We start from the raw sequence: 21,637 nt of genomic DNA, 5'->3' as shown, positions 1-21,637 counted from the left end.
TTTTTAAGAGCAACTCGGCAGGTTTCTAGAAAAGCAGAGGACGCTAACCCTACTGGGGCACCTGGTCCATGCTCCAAGTTTTTACTGGAGTCAAAGTTGCTCATTTGCTTTTGTTAATTTGTGTATTTGATTTTAACAAAATTTCATGTTCTTTGTACGTCTGTTTTCCACGTCTGGTCTTTGTCCCTGTATAACATTCTTCTTATTACCGTTATAATCGTAGTTCCCTTGATTACTCTTTGAAGCAAAAGCAGTTGAGATGTTAAAGAATTCTTACAATAAAAAAATTCAAGTCTTCAATTCCAAAACTTGATACTTCGGAAAAAGTCTGATCAAAATCAAGCAGAATCAGACACAGCTCTTGAGATTGAAGATATTGGTAAGGAAATTGAATCGTCAGCAGATAAGTCGGACCAATTTGATTTAATAACTGTAAATGTTTTAGGTCCTGATGGTTATGTTGATGTGTCAACTTGATTTTACCAGAGATCATGCATGTGACAATGAAATAAAATGTTTAATGGTGGTAAAATATGTTTTAATTTGACTGCTTAACTAAAAATTTGGATCCCCCTTGAGATCCATGTGCACAAAAATGACTCCCCCCCTCTTTGAAGTTATAAGAATACTGAACCCCCCTTTTCCACTAACAGAAAAAAATGACCCCCTGGATATATGTACTTGCTTTGTTTAAATTTTCAAATAAATGTCTACGCTTTGAATATTATTTGTAAATTATTATATAAAGGATGCCGAATCTAGAGGTTTAACCTAAAAAACAAAGCTGTTATGCACGTGGCTAATTACAATATTCGTTATGTTTCGGCTAAGTTTACAGCCAATGAAATGAACATCTCGTTAGCGAGAACACAGCGTTACTTTATATATTTATCGGGCATTTTTAAAGAACCCAAAGCTTTTCCGAGAGGAAAAAATCGCCATTTTCTTGCGCATATATCTCTGTTACCTTCCCCTTTCCCTATGATATCCCCTGAATCGATCTTCACTTGAGATTCACTTCAACTTCACATTCACTTGACATGATTTTCCCGCGAAATTCTCTAGACATGAAATCCTAATGAGGGATCGACTCACATATGAAGTCTATTTTTTTTTTTTAATTTTCAATTTAATTGATATTCATGTGAAATCAATTTTCTTTGTCTAAATGTTTTGCTCATGTATTGTTTGACCGATGTTTATTTATGTTTTAACACTCATTTATATTCTTCACCATGAGAGATTTTATTGCAAGTTTCCAAAAGGATGAGTTACAAACATTAGTGTCACAATTTTCCTGTTTTCATTTGTTATAAACATAAACACTTCAACTAGTGTCAGCACTGCTTTTACGATAACTTTTTTTATCCAAATCCCAGAAAAGAATTCAATCTCAACTCATTAAAAGACTAAGAAAAACAAGACATAAACTGAAAAGCATGGAACAAAGACGAAGTAATTTCATCCACGTGCTATTATTATACATCCGGGAAATCATTTTTGAAATTAACAAGTATACCACGTGGCCTTTCAATGGTGTTTTCAATGTCGTTGTTTGGTTGACATTTAAATAAAAGGAAAGATAAAACATATTGCTACAACCGCAATGTATAAAAATTGTTTTGAACTATTTTAATCATACTCTGAAAGTATTTATTATTTTGAATTTAAGTATAAGCTGGTACTTATTTTATGTTTCACCATATCCGTTTTTAAATGAACATACATTTGTCCAAACATTGTTATAGCAAAAGAAAATTCATAAATACATTATGATACCGATATTTCGATTTCAAAAGTCTTGTTGACTACAAGATATCTGATTTTTTGTTTATACTTTTGAGCTTTCGGTGGTAATGGTAGTGTTCAAATATGGGACGACGTGCAAAACCAGGACTTGCGGAAACAATATAGGTCGTGCAATTGGTTTTACTTCTAATAAAACGTATATGAAAATTGATGAAATATTCAAAATAACAAATTTGACCTAATTGTATCCACAAAAAAAATAATGGTTGTTCTTGTGTATAATTGATTATACCGGTAGCTTTCTGGGCGTTTAAAAGAGTAATGAATTACAGTATGAAATTCCGTCTTACCAGGACACATTGTGGTTCTTCAAAACATTTTTAAAAATGTTTTCTCTCATAGTGTCACAAATGATTTTAGATTTATTGGTCAAATCCACATGTTCACAACTAAGGGAGTTTTTAACGTACATAGCTACTTTTTCAGGAATCCGTATGTGGCCGAGGATCATTTCACCGTTCTTAAGTACCATTTCCAGTCTCGCGCGGACTGAGTCAGTACGTGGTAGATGGGGTTTAAAATGCCCTTAACTATTGGATCTCGGACGGAATTTATATGTCCACAAATCGGTGAAAAGATTTTAAAAAATGATGAGATTATATGTATTATGTCCTACACACTTTAAAATTACAGTTATGCAAAATTACGCTCAATAGAAAAGTAATAAATGACGTTATATACAAGTAGCTTAGGACTTATTCAACAACGACCTGAAACTATATAAGGCTTTGAAGCTGCGCAGTGAATAACTATTGAGGTCAGATATTGTAATGTCTTGTACAATTTCATTGTGTGATTATTAATTTCAGAAGTAACTCGGTCTCTGACTGGATAGAAAGACTTCGTCCATCTTCTTGTAATGAATGGGACGTCATCAAACATTTTTTTTAATTATTTACTCGTTGAATTTTGATACTTTCAAAAAAATTCAAATATAAGAAATGACTGTTGTATATTTTTTTAATCACCTCATTGCCCGTGGCTGACGCTTAAAAATAACCTGCTACGCAGATTTTTTAGTGTGCCACGTGATTGGGTTTTTCTCATAGACCGAAACAATATAGCAGTCATTCTTTAATTAGCTGCTTGCCACGTCATGGTTCACTGTCCAATACATAAAAATGACAATGGAAGGATCAAAGAATTTGTTTTAACCATCTTACTTAGTCTGCACTGAGTGTAGACTAAATCGTTACTACAAAAAAGGGACTTTTTTACTTTTATTAATTAGTAAATAAATAGGGACTTTTTCTGTGTTTTGTTCATAGAAAAACGAATTTATATAATTTATCATAGATTAACGAAATAACATCGGAAGCAAGCTTCTAGAATGGACTTTTGGTACGACTATCCAAAAAATTGGACTAAACACTGTAAAAGGTGTTTCTTTAACAATCGCGACCAAAAATGTTCAATTAAAGGCAAAAACAGGGACAGAAATATCCAGCGTAAATGAAGAAAATGAAATTCGCTGTTTTTATTATAGTACTGTCCGTGGTAAGTCATAAAATACCATATGTCTTCTCATAAAAAACAAATTTAAATACACAATATCTCTTTGTCATCTTAATTTTTTTTTTCTATATCAATTTAGGTTACTTTTTACATACAAAGCTAAAAAGTATGTTATTTACCTTATTGTCAAAAGAACTTCTCATAATTACTTCGTCAAAATGTTGTCTATAGTTTACTTTACGGAATTTACCTTGTTTGTACATGTATGTGTATAGTAAAACTAGACTCAACCGAACTCTGAAAAATTCAAGTACGTGTCTAAACGAGTCACTTCATATTGATTTAACTTGAACCTTGGTGAACCAAACACCTGTCTAAAGCAAACCATTTTAGATTCAAAAAGGGGTTTGTACAACCTTTCTTAGTATAATTAACGCAATTTAGAATTTTTAGTAAATCTTTTGATCAGTTGAGTTAATACGATGAACCATAATAGAATGAACATACGTTATTGAAATTACGTACCACTGCAAATTTATATGAATTTCTTAACATTATTTTCAGAAGATTACACGCAATTGGCAAGACATTAATGTTTCGTAACTTATACGTTTGTGAGTTCGTTAGGCTAACGAGGATCAAATGCAAACTATCCCTAATAGCTATAATGATTATTCTTCCAGGTAGTAAGGCAGTAAAAGTGAGGTCTATAAAGAACAGGAGCGTAATTGACTGTTTGAGTGCTTCATGTGGTCTGTTACAAAGCTGATATACTTGTAATTACTATTTTTATAAGTCTACCTAAGAATCGGGGCGATTTTGCAAAAAAAAAACTTATTTTCTTGGTGTAAAGTTATCCAAAAACCAGTCTTCATTTTAACAAAACATTTGATTTTTTGACTGTTTTATGATAATTCTGATGTGTAAAAATCTGCATCTTTTCCAATATATGTTTTTCATGCTATCTTAAACTTAAAAAAATAGTTAAAATTACAAACGGAGTCAATAATTAGAAAGAAGGTGCCTATATGGTAGACCCAGGCTGTTGGTGGAAAATGCCAAATTTTTGTTTCAATTTATTTTCATCCATTAGAGATCATAAACTCTCATTTTTTTAATGAATGTCGGTTTCTGAAATTGTAAGAACGAAATGAATTACTCAGAAAGCACAATAAACTTTAAAACAAAGGAAAATGATTCTTTCATCTATTCATAATTTAGGTGATATTTTACAAAAGAAATTCTGATTCATCCACTTTTGATACAAGAAATTCCCTGTCCTCTTTGACATCATAATGAGTCTAAAACAGTACATTAAAACAACAAAAATTAAAAAAAAAATAGTGCGATGCAATTTACTTTGTGTTGTTTATATAATAATTCCTGACTGATTTCCATGTGGACTTTAAAGTGTTTTATGGTTCGTTGAGACGGTTTTTTTTTGTTTTTTTTTGGGGGGGTGGGGGGTATAGGGTCGGTCAATTCCAAAGGACAGTCCTATATTTCAATGAACACTAGTTCCGTATGTGGACTGTATAATGAATGGATAAAGTAAAGCAGAGATATTGTGCATCATTACTGGTAATGATTTTATTTTCATTCATTTATTTTTCATCTTTGTATATTTATTTTGTTTGGTTTGAACGTCAGATTGCTATATTTCCACAATGACAGTTGGTTGAAATGAGAAACTAGATTTCCATTTACATGACATGAATATTTGAACTATCAAATTTTTATCCGAACTAATCTGGGTAAAGCTCATGCCAAGGTTTTAATGACGAATGAACGCATTCCCTTTCAGTAAATAAGGCTCTTTTTTATTTTTATTATCATTGAATATGTGATATGCGTCATAATTCGTCATAAAGATATTCGACTTTCTGAAATTCAAAGGTAATATTCAAATGTAATACACTATTAAAAGCCCAATTGCTTTCTGCGTTAAATTCAGGAATGTTCAAGGTCACCAACTTTTTTAAAGCTTTATATTTGAGGGGATCATTTAAAGATAATATTGTGAAAATTTCAGGATACCTTCAATGGATTCAAAGACAGAACAGTGAAGTGAAAGTAGATAGGTACTACAAATATGTGCAGGTGACTGGTTCCCCTTAACAGTGGTAACATAGTAATTCGAAACACACTTCAAATTACTTGTAACATGTTGTAACAGCACAGCTTGATATAATTGCAAACCATTCTGATGGTGTCATGTGGCACTTACATACATATAAGCAATGGACAATAATGTCGCACTTGTCTTTGTTAGCATAAGTCTCTGAGAACGTCTTAATGAAATGGTATTACCATCATGATATGTATTGGCAACAGAAAAAAAACTTCTGGTATGTGGATTGTATCATCGAGTTTTGAAGGATATGAAAACAAGTTAAAATTATGTCCAGCTTTCTCATGTGCATCTAAATTATTTTGACATAACCAAAAAAATGAAGGAATTTCGAATAGGTGTTATTTAAAAAAAAAATCCTTAGCATTGTATATATGTTTTCGTAAGACAAAAATAAAAGATGCAGCAATATGATCAGTCCAAGAAAAAACTATATTTCTTTCATGTTTTAAATGGTGAACGATGTATTATTATCATATCTTTTCAGATCCTTTATTATGAATTTGAGATTAACCATTGATATTTGAATAATGTTTATATTAGAAACAAACTGAATATTAACTCGTTATATGTATCAATTAACTTTCTATTCAGGGTTCCCTGCATGTCTCGGATTAAAGAAGTCTTTTCAACGAGCATTCCAGAATTATAAAAGCATGTTCCGTAGGAATACTCCGATGAAAAGCTCTAAAACAAATCTTTTAATTTTTGGAATTTCCAAATTAGAAATAAAAAGGCAGGATCAGGATCCGTGATGGAAAAAAATCCCGACAAAATTCAAAACGGTTGCTTAAGAAATTCATGCGTGCATATAATTTTACTATTTGGTTGTCAGTCACTTTAGAGAGATTTTGACAATAACCAATAACCAGCTTTAAACTGCCTTCCTTTCACGAACAAGAAGTTGCAAATAATAAAGAAAAATGCATTTCTTTTTCGAGTATGTATTTAATAAAACCACGCAAAAACAAATTGCCTTTGGCTGATATTAAAAGGTTAAAAAGACTTTTTACCAATGAAATAAACCATTTGACAATTTTCACACACATCGTATGCAGGTAATAATAACATTCCTAGATTTAGAACAATGACAAAAGCTGTTAGTATTTGGGGAACGCTTATATTCGCAAGTGGTGCAAATATACACCTTTGTATAACACGCTGAGCAAAATATAAGACTTAAGAAAGTCTATGTTATAGGTTTTGTCAAATTTTGCGCATAAAGATTAAGTCTGCTACAGATTAATTAACTATCAAATAGTATCATACCAAAAACATATGGATATTTTATTTTCATACATAACTTATTCTAGTATTTCTCAACGCATGTAAATCTATTCTTTGAAAAAATCTTCAACAAAGTTAAAATGCTTTGATTTAATTAATTCGCCACACCCTTAATGAAAAATGTTCTACAAGACAACGCGAAATGATATTTTACAGTTACAATATTCCAACAGTTATTACCTACAGCATTTCAGTTAACGTAATTTGATCTTTTTGAACTTATTTCAAGAAAAAATGTCCTGACCATAATTGCAAATGTGAATCACATTTAATTAATATCTTTACATTCTTACCTTTTACTGATGTAAATTCCAAAAAGCGATCAGAAGTCCAAAATGAAACAATTATTTGGTGCTATCACAGAAAGAAAAATCTGTTAAAACGAACCTCATGATAAGGTGTTAATTGCTACGTATCTTTTTATTTCTTTTTTTGCATCCGTATATATTTCCATGACAGCGTGTTCTATGACATTGTCAATATATGACTGCTAATTGAGATACTTTACGTAGATCGAAATACCATAGATACGGCAACTGTCAACAACATAACTGTCACAGTGTACATATAATCCAATCAATTCATAGAGCTGGCAATACAGGAAAACTCAATTTATGAAATGTACACTTTTAATCCAATCGAACATCTACTCTGAGTGACTATAGTCTTAACCAAATTTGAAGTTATTTTATTTAACTAACTTTTGAATGTGTTGATCGAGTGCATCGGACCATATATTAGTTGATCAAAACAGGTTTGTTTTATACAGTTCTCATAGTTACTTGCGTGAATTTATAATTATCAAGTTAACTTAGTAAAAAATATGGGACATCGGCGACGTTTCGTAGAACAGCGTTAAGCTTTTGTAAACAAATGTGAGCTCAAATTCATGTGACAGTTTAAAACATTATTTCCCCATTCCTAGCACGGGTGATTAAAAATGCAAGTGACTTTTTAACCACCGGGTGGTGATTAAATTTCTTCGAGAGGTTTCCTGCCATTTTAAAGGACTTCGGCCATTTTCCCAAAAATTCTGACCATAAGTAGGGCCAATTTCAAAAAGTGTCCTTTTAATTTTAATTGGAGTCGTCCGAAAATAACTCTTATTGGTCCCAAAAAAAAGGTTTAATCCTGTTTCTCCCACTTTTAATCCTTCCAATTAACAATTAGTTAAGTAAACAAAAAAGACAAAGGGTTTACTGACCATAAAATTGTATAGTTTGTTTCATGAATATACGTATTATACATATGTTTTGTGTATGTAGATAGACCATCACACTCTACACGTTGATGTACTCCCAAATAGAGTGGGGAAACGCTCTCGGACCAGTAAGCCCAATTGTTGCGTTTGTTTTTGACAATGTATCGATGACTTCCAAAAGGACTAAACTTTCTCTACCAAACTTGTTATGAACATACTGAACTTGAAAGTTTGCATACTTGAATTGAATGACTTAGAAAAGAAAACAGCTCCATTTTTACAATAATATGTGGTGAGAAATATTCAACATTGACATTAATTGCAGCTTGGGTAAGCTGCAACTCTTTCACTTCAAACGTTTAAATCAGAGTACTGTAGCTTGAATACAGACTACATATTAGTAACTGTCAGTAATTAAGCTTGAGTACTAAACAGTTATAATTTGGGGAAAAAAACGATAATTAATAATTTGCAATAACGATGCAAAATAAATAAAAGAAGATAAATGCAAAAATATCAAGTTTTTAGCCATCACTTGGCGTCCGTCGTCGTCTGTCATCGTTGTCCGTTGTCGTCGTTAACAATTTTTCAAAACTCTTCTCTTCTGAAATTACTTGACCAATTTGAACCAAACTTGGTATGAATGTTCCTTGGGGTATCCTGCATAGAACTGATGTGGGGATTTTTGATCCGCTGAAAAAACATGGCCGCCGTTACTAAAAATATAACATAGGAGTCAGACAGTAGTTTTTTGCATATATCTCCAAAACGGTTAGGTTTAGCCAAATTCTGACGTGGCTAAAAGTGTTCAGCATGATGAGATCTATTTGCGGCCAAGTTTTCATTTTAATATATTAAGCCATGTTGGAGTAATTGCCCTTTTTCAACGTTTTGTAGCTATTTTAAATGAAAAGGATCCATGAACTAACACAACTTTGTAATATTTAAGCAATTTCTGCCGAAAAACTCGGACCGAAACGAACAAAATCCGGAAATATTCGAACTTCAATTTCTTGAACTCCCGACAACTCGAACACATTTCAGTGTCCCTTGGAGTTTGAGCTACCGAGGTTTGACTGTATTGCCCATTTTTGACTTTTTTTTGCTTTTTTTTTTTAAATCTTCAAATTTTCATTTAAATATATTAAGGTCTCACTAACCACTTCTAACGTTTCCATTACTTTACATGTTAAAAAAGTAATTTTTCAAAGTCTCACTGTGAATTCCCAGGACAAATGACATCTTAAAGTTCATACTGTTGCGAAAGTAAGGCTTCCAAAATCATTATGCTAATGGTACGATGATAGTAGAAATTCTTCACAAAATTTACTTGAATAAATAATACTGAAAATCCACATTTTTACCTGTTCTGCTAACTGACAGCATGGAGGCCAATTACTCACACATGTAAACAATATTCATACACTTTTGTAGTTAATTACATATATGATTTTAAAGTACACATTCTTAGCTTTATTTTGACTACTTTTAATCATAATACATGCAAATAATGCACTTGCAATGCATATGTCTAGGTTCAGTGTGTTTTTGGTACTACATAGGGGGGTGGTCATTTGACCCGGAAGTGGTTAGTGAGACCTAAGCCATGTTGGAGTAATTGCCCTTTTTCAACGTTTTTTTTAGCTATTTTGAATATTATTTCTCTCAAAACTCTTCTCCTCTGACACAACCCGACCAATTGATACCAAACTTGGTATGAATGTTTCTTGGGGTATCGTGCATAGAATTAATGTGAGGATTTTTGATCCGTTGAAAAACATGGTCGTCGTTACTAAAAATAGAACATAGGGCTCAGATAGTAGTTTTTCGCATTTATCTCCAAAACCATTAGGTTTAGCTGAATGCTGACAGTAGTCAAGTGTTTAGCATGATAAGATCTATCTGTGGTCAAAATTTGGTGACCTATGTTGGAGTTATTGCCCTTTTTTGGACATTTTTTGCTGTTTTTAATGTTATTGTTTTTAAAAATCTTCTTCTCAGAAACTACTTTACAGAATTCAATGAAAGCAGGTATTTTTGTTTTAAAGGGCATCCTTAACAAAATGACCATTTGGATTTTTGATCTGTGATAAAGCATGGCCGCTGTTACTAAAAATTGAACATTGGGGTCAGACAGCCGATTTTTGAATATATCTCCAAAACGGTTAAGTTTAACCAAAATCTGACGGGTAAAATTATTCAGCATGAAGAGATCTATCTGTGGCCAAAGGTTGTTGACCCATGTTGGAGTTATTGCCCTTTTTGGACGTTTTTTTTCTGTTTATGTTATTATTACTTTTAAAAATCTTCTTCTCAGAAACTGCTCTACAGAATTCAATGAAAGTTGACATTTTTGTTTTATTGATTATCCTTAACGAAATGACAAATTTTTAATCGCTGAAATAAAATAGCTGCTGTTTCTAAAAATAGAACAAGGGGGTCAGACAGCAGATTTTTGCATACATCTCCAAATCTGTTAGGTTTAGCTAATAGCTTTCAATTGCATAAACGATCCTTATTATAAAAGGCTTACAAATGTGTCCAATGAATCAAATGGAGTCAAAATTGTCTGACAACTCCTTGTTAGAATTTTTGCCTTTAGAAGACAAAAATTTAACCAGGTGAGCGATTCAGGCTCCTGGGAGCCTCTTGTTCATAAATTGTATCAAGCATAACAATAGTAAGTAAAAAAAGATTCAAATACAGGCCATTTTTTTTTTTTTACAGTTGTTTTGTCGAGGTAAAGTATTGAAATTATTTTTTTTTTACATGTTTAACCTCTAAGAATGGAATTTTATGTGAAACACTTGTATTTTTGTACTTTTAAATGAAATTAATCAAAGTCATACATGAACTTTATTATACTTTTACATATTTTAACTGTGATATACAGGTAAATTACAGGTAAAATTTTAGCAATAAATTAGAAATAAACTATAATTGCTAAAACAACAAATCCTCCCATGAAATCAAGTTTTGTGAAGATTTGAGCAAAAATTTGGTTAGAAATGAGGAAAAAGTCACTTTCATTACTGCAGTTAAGGACATATAAGCATTTCCTGATGGCAACATGGAAAATCCATTTTTGAGTACTTTTTTTGCTTTAGATGCCTTTTACTGGTCATGTTTTAATGTGAAAACACTGTATTTACAAATTTAAAGCCAAAGATATCAACTTTTTTGAAAATTTAAAGATTTAGGGTTTTTGACATGTGATCAAGAAAAAGGGGGAGGCATGTCAGACATAATTTTTTTTAAAATAGACCAATTTTTCAGAAAATGATTACTTTTAAAGGCTATCTCTTTATTAAGATTGTTAAAAAACAAGTCATGATTGATTTTTTTTGTTTGAAAAGTCAGAAAAAGTTCTTTGCAAATATTTAATGCATTTAAGTATGGTAGAATATTGTCACTTTTTTGCTTGCGCAACTTGGTTACCCTATATTTAAAAATCAAATACTTAAAAAAGTGCTTGTCACATTTCACTGAAACTTTGCAAATGCATTCAGTATGTGTATAGGAAGATACTTGTATAGTTATTTATTTTTTCTAAGACAGAAACTGACTCTTTAGGTTACAGGCCACCAATTCAACCAATGAGCATTTGGAGCGTACGCAAAAATAGTCCTACGCAGAAATTACCCCTTTTCCTCATAGTGCTGTGAAAAAAGTTCTCATCTTATTTAAAAAATTTAAACAGTTTCTGAAAGGAAAAACATTTCTGTACATTTGATAAGTGCATTTTGCTTCTTGTGACGTGAAGCCTAATCTCCATAATGGTTTCTAAATACACCCCTATCTTGTGAAAACACTGGGATTTCCCATGCTATTTATAGACCCTTCACTTCCGGTGACCAGTACTGCACTGCAAGTCTGCTAACCCCACATGCCATTCTGAGGATTGTGACATATGTAGAATCATGCTGATATATAGTCCTCTGGAGGTTTAAGTTAAGGTAAAGTCCAGAGAAGCCATTGAATATTGTCAAATTAGCATAGAAGCCTGTGGGAAGTGGAATTAGTGGTTTCTAGCCTTTAGGTATGTAATTAAAAGTGGGACAAACAGTACACCAAAAAAATACAAATTTGTGAAAATTCGGATAGATGAAAGTACAAAAATTTGCAGTAAAAATGCATTATGGGCATTTTTGGTCAAGTTAGAATACTTTTAGTCAGGAATTCCCATAGAAGCACATCTGCAAGCATCACAGTGTGATTTAAGAAAAATACATTTTCTATAAGCACAAGCTTTTCACGACCATGATTTTCATGTAGTGTCCATGGCCCAACCTTGTTGACAGTACATTTGTTTAAATACGAAGGTTTTTGGTTCGAATCTGACCATTTTGGTAAAAATGTTATCATTAAAATGCCATTTCTTACTTTCGATAATCGATTAGTCATATTTTTAAAGTTTGAAGTTCGTATTTTTAAAAGTCTATGTTATTACACCTATTTTCCCAATCAACCAAATATATCATCGATTTGTGACGTATTTTTAGAATTCCCAATTATATAATTTACTTGTTAGTACGTTTCAATGAACAAAATATCGGGAAAGTTGGCCCAAGCTCTTTCCCATGTTTTCTTTAGATTTCATGGGAGAAACCGATTCTCCTTCAGTTTATTCTCGATCCAAACTATTCTCCAATCTTTATGGTACAATTAAGATTTTAGCAAGCCCCATAAAGCTTGCATATTGAAAATCTTCATTATACCGAGTGGAGAAATAATTTAAACCTCTCATTGCTGATGGAGAATCTACAAAAAAATGTATATTTATTGTTCTGAGAGCTTATATCATGAAGCTTCTCTGTGACATATTTATTCTATTCTGGATTCTGTCGTATCTACAAAGATGTGTCGATTGAAGCAACAGTAGCAGTCCCAGTTGTGATTTACATCCATAGAAGAAAAAACGGATATGGTCAAACGTAACAAATGCACTATCATATAATCCTAATAATAATACAAAATAGTAAGTACTTTCAGAGATCACGAAAAACATTCAACTCGTGTAAATTCACACCTTTTAAGTATTCTTTGAAAGACCCCACCAACAAAAGTTATAAAATCCACGCTATCATTAAACCATTTGAATTTGTGAAATATAATTGAACTATAAATGAGAAATAAATTAGAACAATATTTTTTTTAATTTATAAATTTGACATATCAACACTTATTTTATATCGAACATGATAAGCTTTAAAACTTTATGAGTTTAAACATTCATATAATTCCTTTTTTTATTTATAATGTATATCAACGACATTGCTCAGAACCTAAACAGGTTATGTAGATTATTTGCTAACGATATTTCGTTTGATTATTCATGTCAAGATCAAGTTCTGATAATATATGCCATAGATAGGAATTTAAAAGTCGAAACGATGGTAAATGTCTTTTGATACTGATCAAACTGAAATATTAATGATTTTAAATATTTACTCTAAATGACGTCATAATTCCTAATACAAAGGAGAAAGTTCGGTAAGGCTCCCTTTTGGCCTCTTAATTTGTGCATTTTTAAAATTTGATTCAAGCTGATTTCCAGGTAAAAGTAGTTTAGTAAAATGGTCGCAAACACTGAATACAAGCTGTTTTTAACTGTTTTATGACGTTTTTTTTCTAGAAATAAAAGCATGTCTTTATGTAACTTTCACAAAAACCTTAAACTTCTAATATTTCTGCAATTTTTAAAATATGTTTTGAGTGGAACGGAACTGGCCACACATTTGTTTACTCAAGATATGTCCACATGAGTTGTAACTGACAATTATACACAAAATATATGAAGCTTCAGAATGAACAAGCATGCGGCCTTTGTTAAAAGAGTGAAAAACTGCACGAATTCTGGTGTTTTCCAGCCTTTTTATTTACTTTTTTTTCAAATTTCAGCCATGTTTGAAAGGCAAATATGACCGTATGTGTTCAAATGATTATCATGAACCAATCGAATCGACTAAAAAACACATTAAAGAATTGATGGATCAACATCATTATTTCATATCAGTGAAAAATCAGTAATTTCAATTGAATAAAACCTTTTCACGTGGTATTCATTAATCTGCAGTAAAACGTTTTACCAGTCAATACCATGATGTGATAATGCTCATTTACGAGTTTAGAGTTACATCTCCTTGTTCAAACGCATTCGTTGTCAATGTAAATGTGGCAAACCGTAAGTCTGCTCAGGACGCAGAAACAGGATTTACATCGCTTTCTGCAACAAAAACAAAATAAGGATATGGTTCCTCAATGAAATAAACATAACAGTTATATAATTAAGGTAGACTTTGATTTTGAGGCCAAATCATGCTCTTATTGAACAATCTCCTTTGAGTAAATGGAACACACATAATGAAAATATCATAACGAGTGTGAAAAAAAACTATTTAATTTACTCAGACAATTGAAATATCAATTCAGTAGAAGCAATCTAGAAAAAAACTGTAAATAGTTTACATAAGATCTCCGTTCGCATACGCCTCTGAAGTCTGCGATCATTGGTGGTGCAGGTAATGCTTCCAAACTCGTACAACTTCAGATAGAAGCCGCTCCCATTGTAACACGATTACCTTCTTCACAGAAGTAGAGACCTTATATACTCTGAAATAGATTGGGAATATTCAGCTGAAAGGAAAAAGAAACGAAGGCTTCAAAAATACAAAAGTCAAGACGCCCTGACTACTTGATTAGTTTCGTTAAAATTCAGAGCGTAAGTGATTACCCATTGCGAAATGCTGATGACACAATTCTTCCGTTCTTCTATACATTTTTTATTTTTTATTTCAATTTATTTATTTATATTTTTTATTAAGATTTTCCTATTTGTTTCATTCTAATACTGCTGATGAGAGGTTACTCCCACCATATCAAAATTTGAAATATATATGACGGTATTTTTGTGTATTTTATGGACTTTCCATAACAAATCAATTCTTTATTCCAGCTGCAATTAGACAGAGGAATGAAACCGATTCTACAATTAGAAGTAGTCCTCCAATGGAGCTTTTTAAATGCAATAAGAGATAATATTGCTGGTAGCGGATCGGCGCAAAGACACTGTACATACGGGCCACGTAAATTGAATAGTACTTTTATTCAGTTACGTTGATCAGCATCATTTTTACTACTCGGAAGTCATTGACTTCTGAGTCTTAAAACCTGATGATGTCAATCAAAGGGACTTCCGGTTGATAACCGCCTAAAAAGTATTTCCACCGCGAACGAGATCTGGCTTAAAACAAAAAATAGGTTGTCAATATTACACATTTTAGAAACAAATCAAAATAAAAACGAAATGAAACGAAACAAAAAAAAGGGAAAAAAAGAAATTTACACTGAAATTTTGAATCATCAGTATTGCGTGGATGTTCAGTTTTAGTAGTGGTGAAAGCGCTGATCCCGTTGTAAATAATTAATCTTTTTGGAAATACAGAAAGAACAAATTACCATCAGCGAATTATAAAGTTTTTGAAATACCTATAATACCTCATATGACTTCCCAGGTTCAACGTCATCGGCGCTTTGATTAAGTAATGATTATCATTTCAAATCCATCATGTAGATGTGGTTTCATTGCAGAAGATGCGTATCGTTATTTCTTTAAATGTTCCCTATAAACATTTACGGAACTGACCCCTCGAATAACAATGACCGGGTACCTAATGAAACAAACACTTGCAACCGGAAATATTTAAAAACTAACAAAAAACATATGAATATATGATATATATGAATATTAGATATAATTATATGTATATTATACATCATAAAAAAATCACAAATTTCAACTGGACAAGCATTATATGTTATTTTGGTCTTACTTCATAACTCCGCTCCCTAAATAAAGGTTGGTATTTACGATGTATCAAACTATCACCCTCTTCACGATATTTTATCTCCCTTTTGACCGGAAATGCCTTTCCTTGTCCGCATGCGCACTTTTTATTTTAATTTAGGATTACTTTAATTAGAAAAAAAAATGAATAGTTAGTGGAAGCGTTATTTTTTGTTTGTATTCCAACTAAAACTAAAATATTATGTTTTTTAACGTCTGTTTTAGTAATGTGCAATGGCAGGTGGTTGATAATTTATACAATCAGCAAAGCCACAATTAATGCATATTAGCAAGCACCGCTCAGCGGTGTAAACTTTACGGTTATTAGATGTACTATCTTAATTTCCCTTAAGGTTGCCCAATGTACTTATGGAAAAAAGTCTTGTCCCGGAAGTAACTAAAAGTGACTGTCCTTAACAAGCTCGGCAGACGTTCGTTTTCTCTCTTACTAACAGCTGCAGACAGGCCTTTAGAAATTCTCGGGTGTTATTCAAATCATACGTCGTTTGACAATCGGATAACGTCGCGTGAAATCATTTTCTTTTTCCTGACTTTGTAAGATTCTTGTATTTTTTTGAGAGGGCTGGCTGCTGCGTATAGAGTAAATTTTGAACGTCAGACATATTTACTAAAATCCGTACAATACTGGAATCCATGAAAAAAAGAAAGATATTGATATTTTGTCAAAAAAATATGTAGGAATGGTAACCGAATTGGAAAAAAATATATATCAGATTTCATAACAAATTTTCAGTGCCTTTCCAAAATTACCTGGCAAAGACCGGTTTTCTAAATTATAAGACGCTTTAAAACTCACAGAAAATGTAAGCAGGCATGGTATTGTAAACAAAACAAACAAACGAATAAATACATAAATCAATAACTGTCAATACATTTACTCGTTTGTTCATGATTTCAATTCTTAAAATCCATGCAAAATTTTGCATTTTTGAGAAGAAAAAAAAACAGCCACTTGGTGCAGAGGAGAGAACCCGATGAGGATCTGAATCTTTCCGGATAGCTTAAAGCAGATACTTTACACCTCTCTGCTTTCACAAGTATTGCATCTATTTGTGTATGAATGTTCGACAACACACAATCAATATTTCCGCCAAGTTTCACTTTCTATTTTTAAGTTCTACAAAATTAGATCGGGTAAAATGCATGTGTTTACGAAACAGTGCAGGTCTCAATTGCATCTGTATAATGCAACTTGCTTAGGTTCCCTCCTCAGCATGCATCAACTGGTTTTTAAAATACCTAATTCGCGCTCGAACTTTAGAAAAAATGAATTGAGAGGGGTTCTATTACTTTGGCCAATTTGAAACCTTTTCCATCCATGCTATCTCCCTGTATTAGTTTCTAAGTGCTTGATATTTCATAAAACATAGTAGTTGGCTGTTGGTTTTGGAAAGGCACCCCTGATTTGTACTACAACTCGGTGATATCTTTGTTCTAGGGTTGTTACCATGGCTACTGGTGTTTATGACAATATTTACTAATGCACTTATAAATTAAATGAACTTCCACACATCAAAGATAAGAAAAGTATGTATCTTATGAAAAATAACCAAAAAACAAAACACAAATTAAATTCACTTTCAATTTCTGTTTTGACAGCCTCAAAACAGCTTTATTTCAACCAAATGAGATAAACTTTTCAAATAGTCGGCATTCCAACGGGAACAAATTGGGTTCCTCTACTTGCTGACCTATTCCTTCACTCTTATGAGGTTAACTTTATAGCTGATCTGATCCGAAAGAAAGAAGATCGTTTAGCTAGATCCTTTAATCTCAGTTTTCGTTATATAGATGACGTATTATCTTTAAACAATCCTAATTTCGGGGATTTGTTACATCGCATCTACCACAAAGAACTTGAGATAAAGGATACTATAGACACTGTGAAGTCAGCCTCATATCTTGACCTACACATAGAAATCGATGGTAAAGGAAAACTAGTGACCAAACTTTACGACAAACGTGATGACTTTTCATTCAGAATTGTCAACTTTTCTTTCAACTGTGGCAACATCTCTTCAGCACCTGCGTATGGAGTGTTCATATCACAACTCAAACGTTATGCCAGAGCTTGCCGAAACTACGCAGACTTTTGTATCGCGCTAGTCTTCAAACAAGTAGGCTTCTGAAACATGGTTATGTTGTTACAAGATTGAAGCCATCACTAAAGAAGTTTTATGGTCGTCATCATCAACTCGTGGATCGTTACAGTGTTTCCATCTGCGCCACGAAAAGTGATTTGTTCAACGTGTCATCGTTTCCTTTCCTCTTTCGACAACTCCGGACTTTGATTTTTTATGAGTAACTCGGTGGGTGTTTCTAGAAAAGCAGAGGACGCTTATCCCAGCGATAGAACTGGTCCATGCTCCCAGTTTTTTTGGTGGAGTCCGAGTTGCTCATTTGCTTTTGTTACTTTGTATGTATTTTAGTTACTGTATGTTCTTTGTTGTGTATGTCTGTTTTCCATGTCTGGTCTTTCTCCCTGGATTACATTCTTTTGATTATCGCTAGACCTTGGTTCCCCTGCCTTAGAGTGTGCCATAGAGTTACAGTAAGGCGCACAGTTTTGCATACAAAGTTTCCCCGTCAAATTTTGTAAAACCTAAAATTAAAAGTTGAACTTTGGTGGGTATATTGTTTAAATGTAGTTAAGCATTTATACATTGACAGTTGTAATATATGTTATGGTAAACAGCTGTAATTTAAATGAAGAATAGTATCCGGAACGTTTCAGTCCCCTGCCGTATTAGGTTCTCTCCTCAGCATCAGATGATTTTCAAAATACCTTATTTTGCACGAACTTTTGCAACTAAAATTGCAAGAGAATGAATCGAAAAGGGTCTTATTATTTTTACCCTTTTTCTACCTACGCCATGCATGCTTTCATTCTGTGGTGGTGCCTAAGTGCCTGATTTTATATAAAACATAGTATTTGGTTGTTAGATTTGGAAAGGCACCCCTGAGTTGTACTAAAACGCAATAATATTTTTTTTCAGTATGTTACCATGGCTACTGGATTTTATAACAATAATCACTGAATTACTTATAACTGAGTTGAACCTCCACACACCAAGGATTTCAAAAATATTGTTACTAATTGGTAACCCCCTCATGCATTTATCCCGATTACGATTGTCATATTAGTCATGGAAAGTGATATTACCTTAATTTTGACTTGATTAGTAATATCTATCGATCTATTTCGGTCTGTTTACATTGAGATTTACAAGTCGTAACGCTTAATTTTACGTCCTGTTGAAATGATACGGTTAGTTGACGCTATTTATGATTATGGTTCCTTAGGAAAGTATCCTTACCAGATGTTGAGATCATTATATGTATTATTTTTATTAGCAAATATTGCATTTTCCTTTCTGGAGAAAACACAACTTGCGATCGCCATTCCTGCTTACATTTTACCGGGACATTGTACATGTTTGTAAGAAGTATTCTGATTGGTCAGTGGTGATGTCATCAGCGTATAAAAGAGGCCTACTTTCGGCTTCAAGAAGATTCTGAATCTCAATAGCTGCTTGAACAGTCCCTTCCGAAGTCAAAAACAGAACCATACCAATCTTGGCTTAGTATCACTATGAGTGATAACCACCAGAGAACATCTGAGATAGGCATGGTATGATACCTACTGACATATGCAAATTAGCCATATGCTTGGATCAGTCATCCTCCTTTGGGGTTTCCCCTGTTAGCTGTCAACTTGGTTGAAATTCTATACCGATTCGATAGGAGTAGGAACCTTTGCGCTCCGCCACAGGAGGCTAAATTGCCCGACCTTACCCATCCCCCCTTTTTCCAGTGGCAATCAAAATTTGTCGACCCTATTATCCTTGTGACCCATCCTTTTTTTCATTTCATGTTAATTTTATCATCCATGTCATGTCATTGTCTGAATATAGCTGAAATATTGCTGCTCGGACGTTAAACCCCAACAAACAAACAAACATGAAATTATATACCGTAGGGAGAATTTCATTCAAAGTTCCAAATAAACTTCTAGTAGATGAATACTCACCAGATAACCTTCTATGAGTTGTAAAAAACCTTCTGTAGGCTTATATTATTTTAAAAACCAACAGGTACTGATAGGATACTAGGACCAAATTGGGTTTTAGAGGAATAGGCTACTGATTTTGTCATGTTATTGTTGTATTGAAAGATTATTTATTCATATAAAGGTTATGTACCTATCCTGAAATAAGCAACTCGGACTGAAAGGCGCCTAAACCGTAACAATATGCACTTTTTTATGACAAAACACCTGAAATTTCTGTGTGGACTGCATTAAAGCAGCTTTATTTCAACAAAATGAGACCAAATTTTCAAAAATGACCTAACCGTATTGTACTACCTTATGTATACGCGTCGGCCAGGAGTCAAACCCAGATCGCTCGCTTTAAAGCAACCATGCTAACCGTTACACCACCGACGCTACATGACACGCTGATTTTGCCGAAACGAAATCCAGGATATAAAATATCGACCCTATAACCGTCCAAATTAAAGGCAAATGGTGTGTAAATTACGTTCCTGGGACATTCTAAATTTGTAAATTATAAAATAAGATGTGACGTCGGGCATTTTTAAAAGAAAAATGTTATCTGAAATGATATATCAATAATGTATAAATCACCCTATAGAAAACAACCACTTTTTTGTTACTCTACCCAAGACTTCGAAACTAAATGATACTGCCGAGGTTGCTAGCTAACATACCATGGCAGTCTTGTTCCGGTTAGTGACAATTATTTTTACGCATGTTTGTGACGTTCCGTTTCAACGATGACGACGAGACGCTTTTTGTGAGTAGGAGAGGTTGCTCACTTAAGGTAAATATGTAATTTTTTCCGTTTTTTTTGTTTTTTTGTTTTTTGTTTTTTTTTTTTTTTTGTCAAGTTCTGTATCTATTAGAGCAGTTTACATGAATCAGAAATAGAAGCACTCGAGCTTACTTGTAGCTTACAACTAATTTATGTGATATTTACACATTTTTTACCACCCAATAACGATCATAGATATGATATTATAAAAAGACGAATCATACTGTAGAATTTTGAACAAGTGTTGGTACATATTGACGTTGCGTACGTTGTTGGTGTCAAATTGGATTGAACTGGGGCTGGTTACGAAAACCGAAATATTGCTATTAGAATGTGGAGTTATCAAAGGCAATATAGATATTAAAATGTTCGAAAATGGTTGTTGTTTTAGGATTACAATCATAACTCTTTGAAAGATGTCGTTAATTGTGGAGGGAAAGCATTGTTTGATCACAAGAACGTCCATTTTTGTATGTGGACGGGTAACATTAAGAAATGCTTGCTTCCCATTTCACCAATATATCTAAGTTGTTTCTTGGCTTATTTTGATAAAACATTGTAAAAATCGAAAGAAACCGATTCGAAGACAAAATATTAGACATTTTTTTAAGTTATGCGAACAGTTTTTTAAATCGGGATTTTTATTAACTATTTTGGCAATTTATTAAATAACCCTAATGAAATTATATATAAAATGTTCAATCAGTCTTTTTGTTAAAAGCCTTTTTGTCCGTATTTCAATTATGTCACAAATCTGAATTTTTTCGACGTTGGCCATTGGCTACTTTCTTGCTTACGTCCTTGCTTACAGTTGTAAAATATAACAACGAATAGTATTTTTACCAAAGTATATTCATGCTTAAAGGACTGTATAAATATTCAAAATATCATGTTTATTCTAAAAAAAAAAAAAGAGTTTTATTGTCTAATAGTAGATAAATACGCACGTATGTTGTGATGTCACGTTGTCTTTTTCCAGACGTTTTCTACACGTTGCGTGCTACCCAGTCCTTATCAAAAGCTTTTTTCGTTAGCTTTGAGTGAACTAATAA

At 32.8% G+C, this 21,637-nt stretch overlaps 1 protein-coding gene and 1 long non-coding RNA gene across 2 annotated transcripts in view; one reads left to right on the top strand and one right to left on the bottom strand.

The window, feature by feature from the left end:
* Positions 1-13,412: 13,412 nt before the first annotated feature.
* Positions 13,413-21,637, bottom strand: part of LOC148617315 (uncharacterized) — a 27,805-nt gene continuing 19,580 nt past the window's right edge. The window contains exons 2-3 of the long non-coding RNA XR_015922475.1: positions 14,352-14,495; positions 13,413-14,109 (exon numbers count right to left, since the gene is read on the bottom strand). This is a non-coding gene — a long non-coding RNA (uncharacterized LOC148617315). The remainder of the gene's footprint in view (positions 14,110-14,351; positions 14,496-21,637) is intronic.
* Positions 20,546-21,637, top strand: part of LOC148617314 (uncharacterized) — a 20,929-nt gene continuing 19,837 nt past the window's right edge. Inside the window, exon 1 of the mRNA XM_088584933.1 lies at positions 20,546-20,594. The gene's annotated coding sequence lies outside the window, so the exon portion shown is untranslated. The remainder of the gene's footprint in view (positions 20,595-21,637) is intronic.

The sequence above is a fragment of the Perna viridis genome, chromosome 5, assembly GCF_037379345.1.
Source record: "Perna viridis isolate PV_CMFRI_1.1 ecotype Kerala chromosome 5, ASM3737934v1, whole genome shotgun sequence".
NCBI classification, from domain to species: Eukaryota; Metazoa; Mollusca; class Bivalvia; order Mytilida; family Mytilidae; genus Perna; species Perna viridis.
The sequence above is the reverse complement of the archived record's forward strand: the minus strand, read 5'-3'. Positions and strand labels throughout refer to the sequence as shown.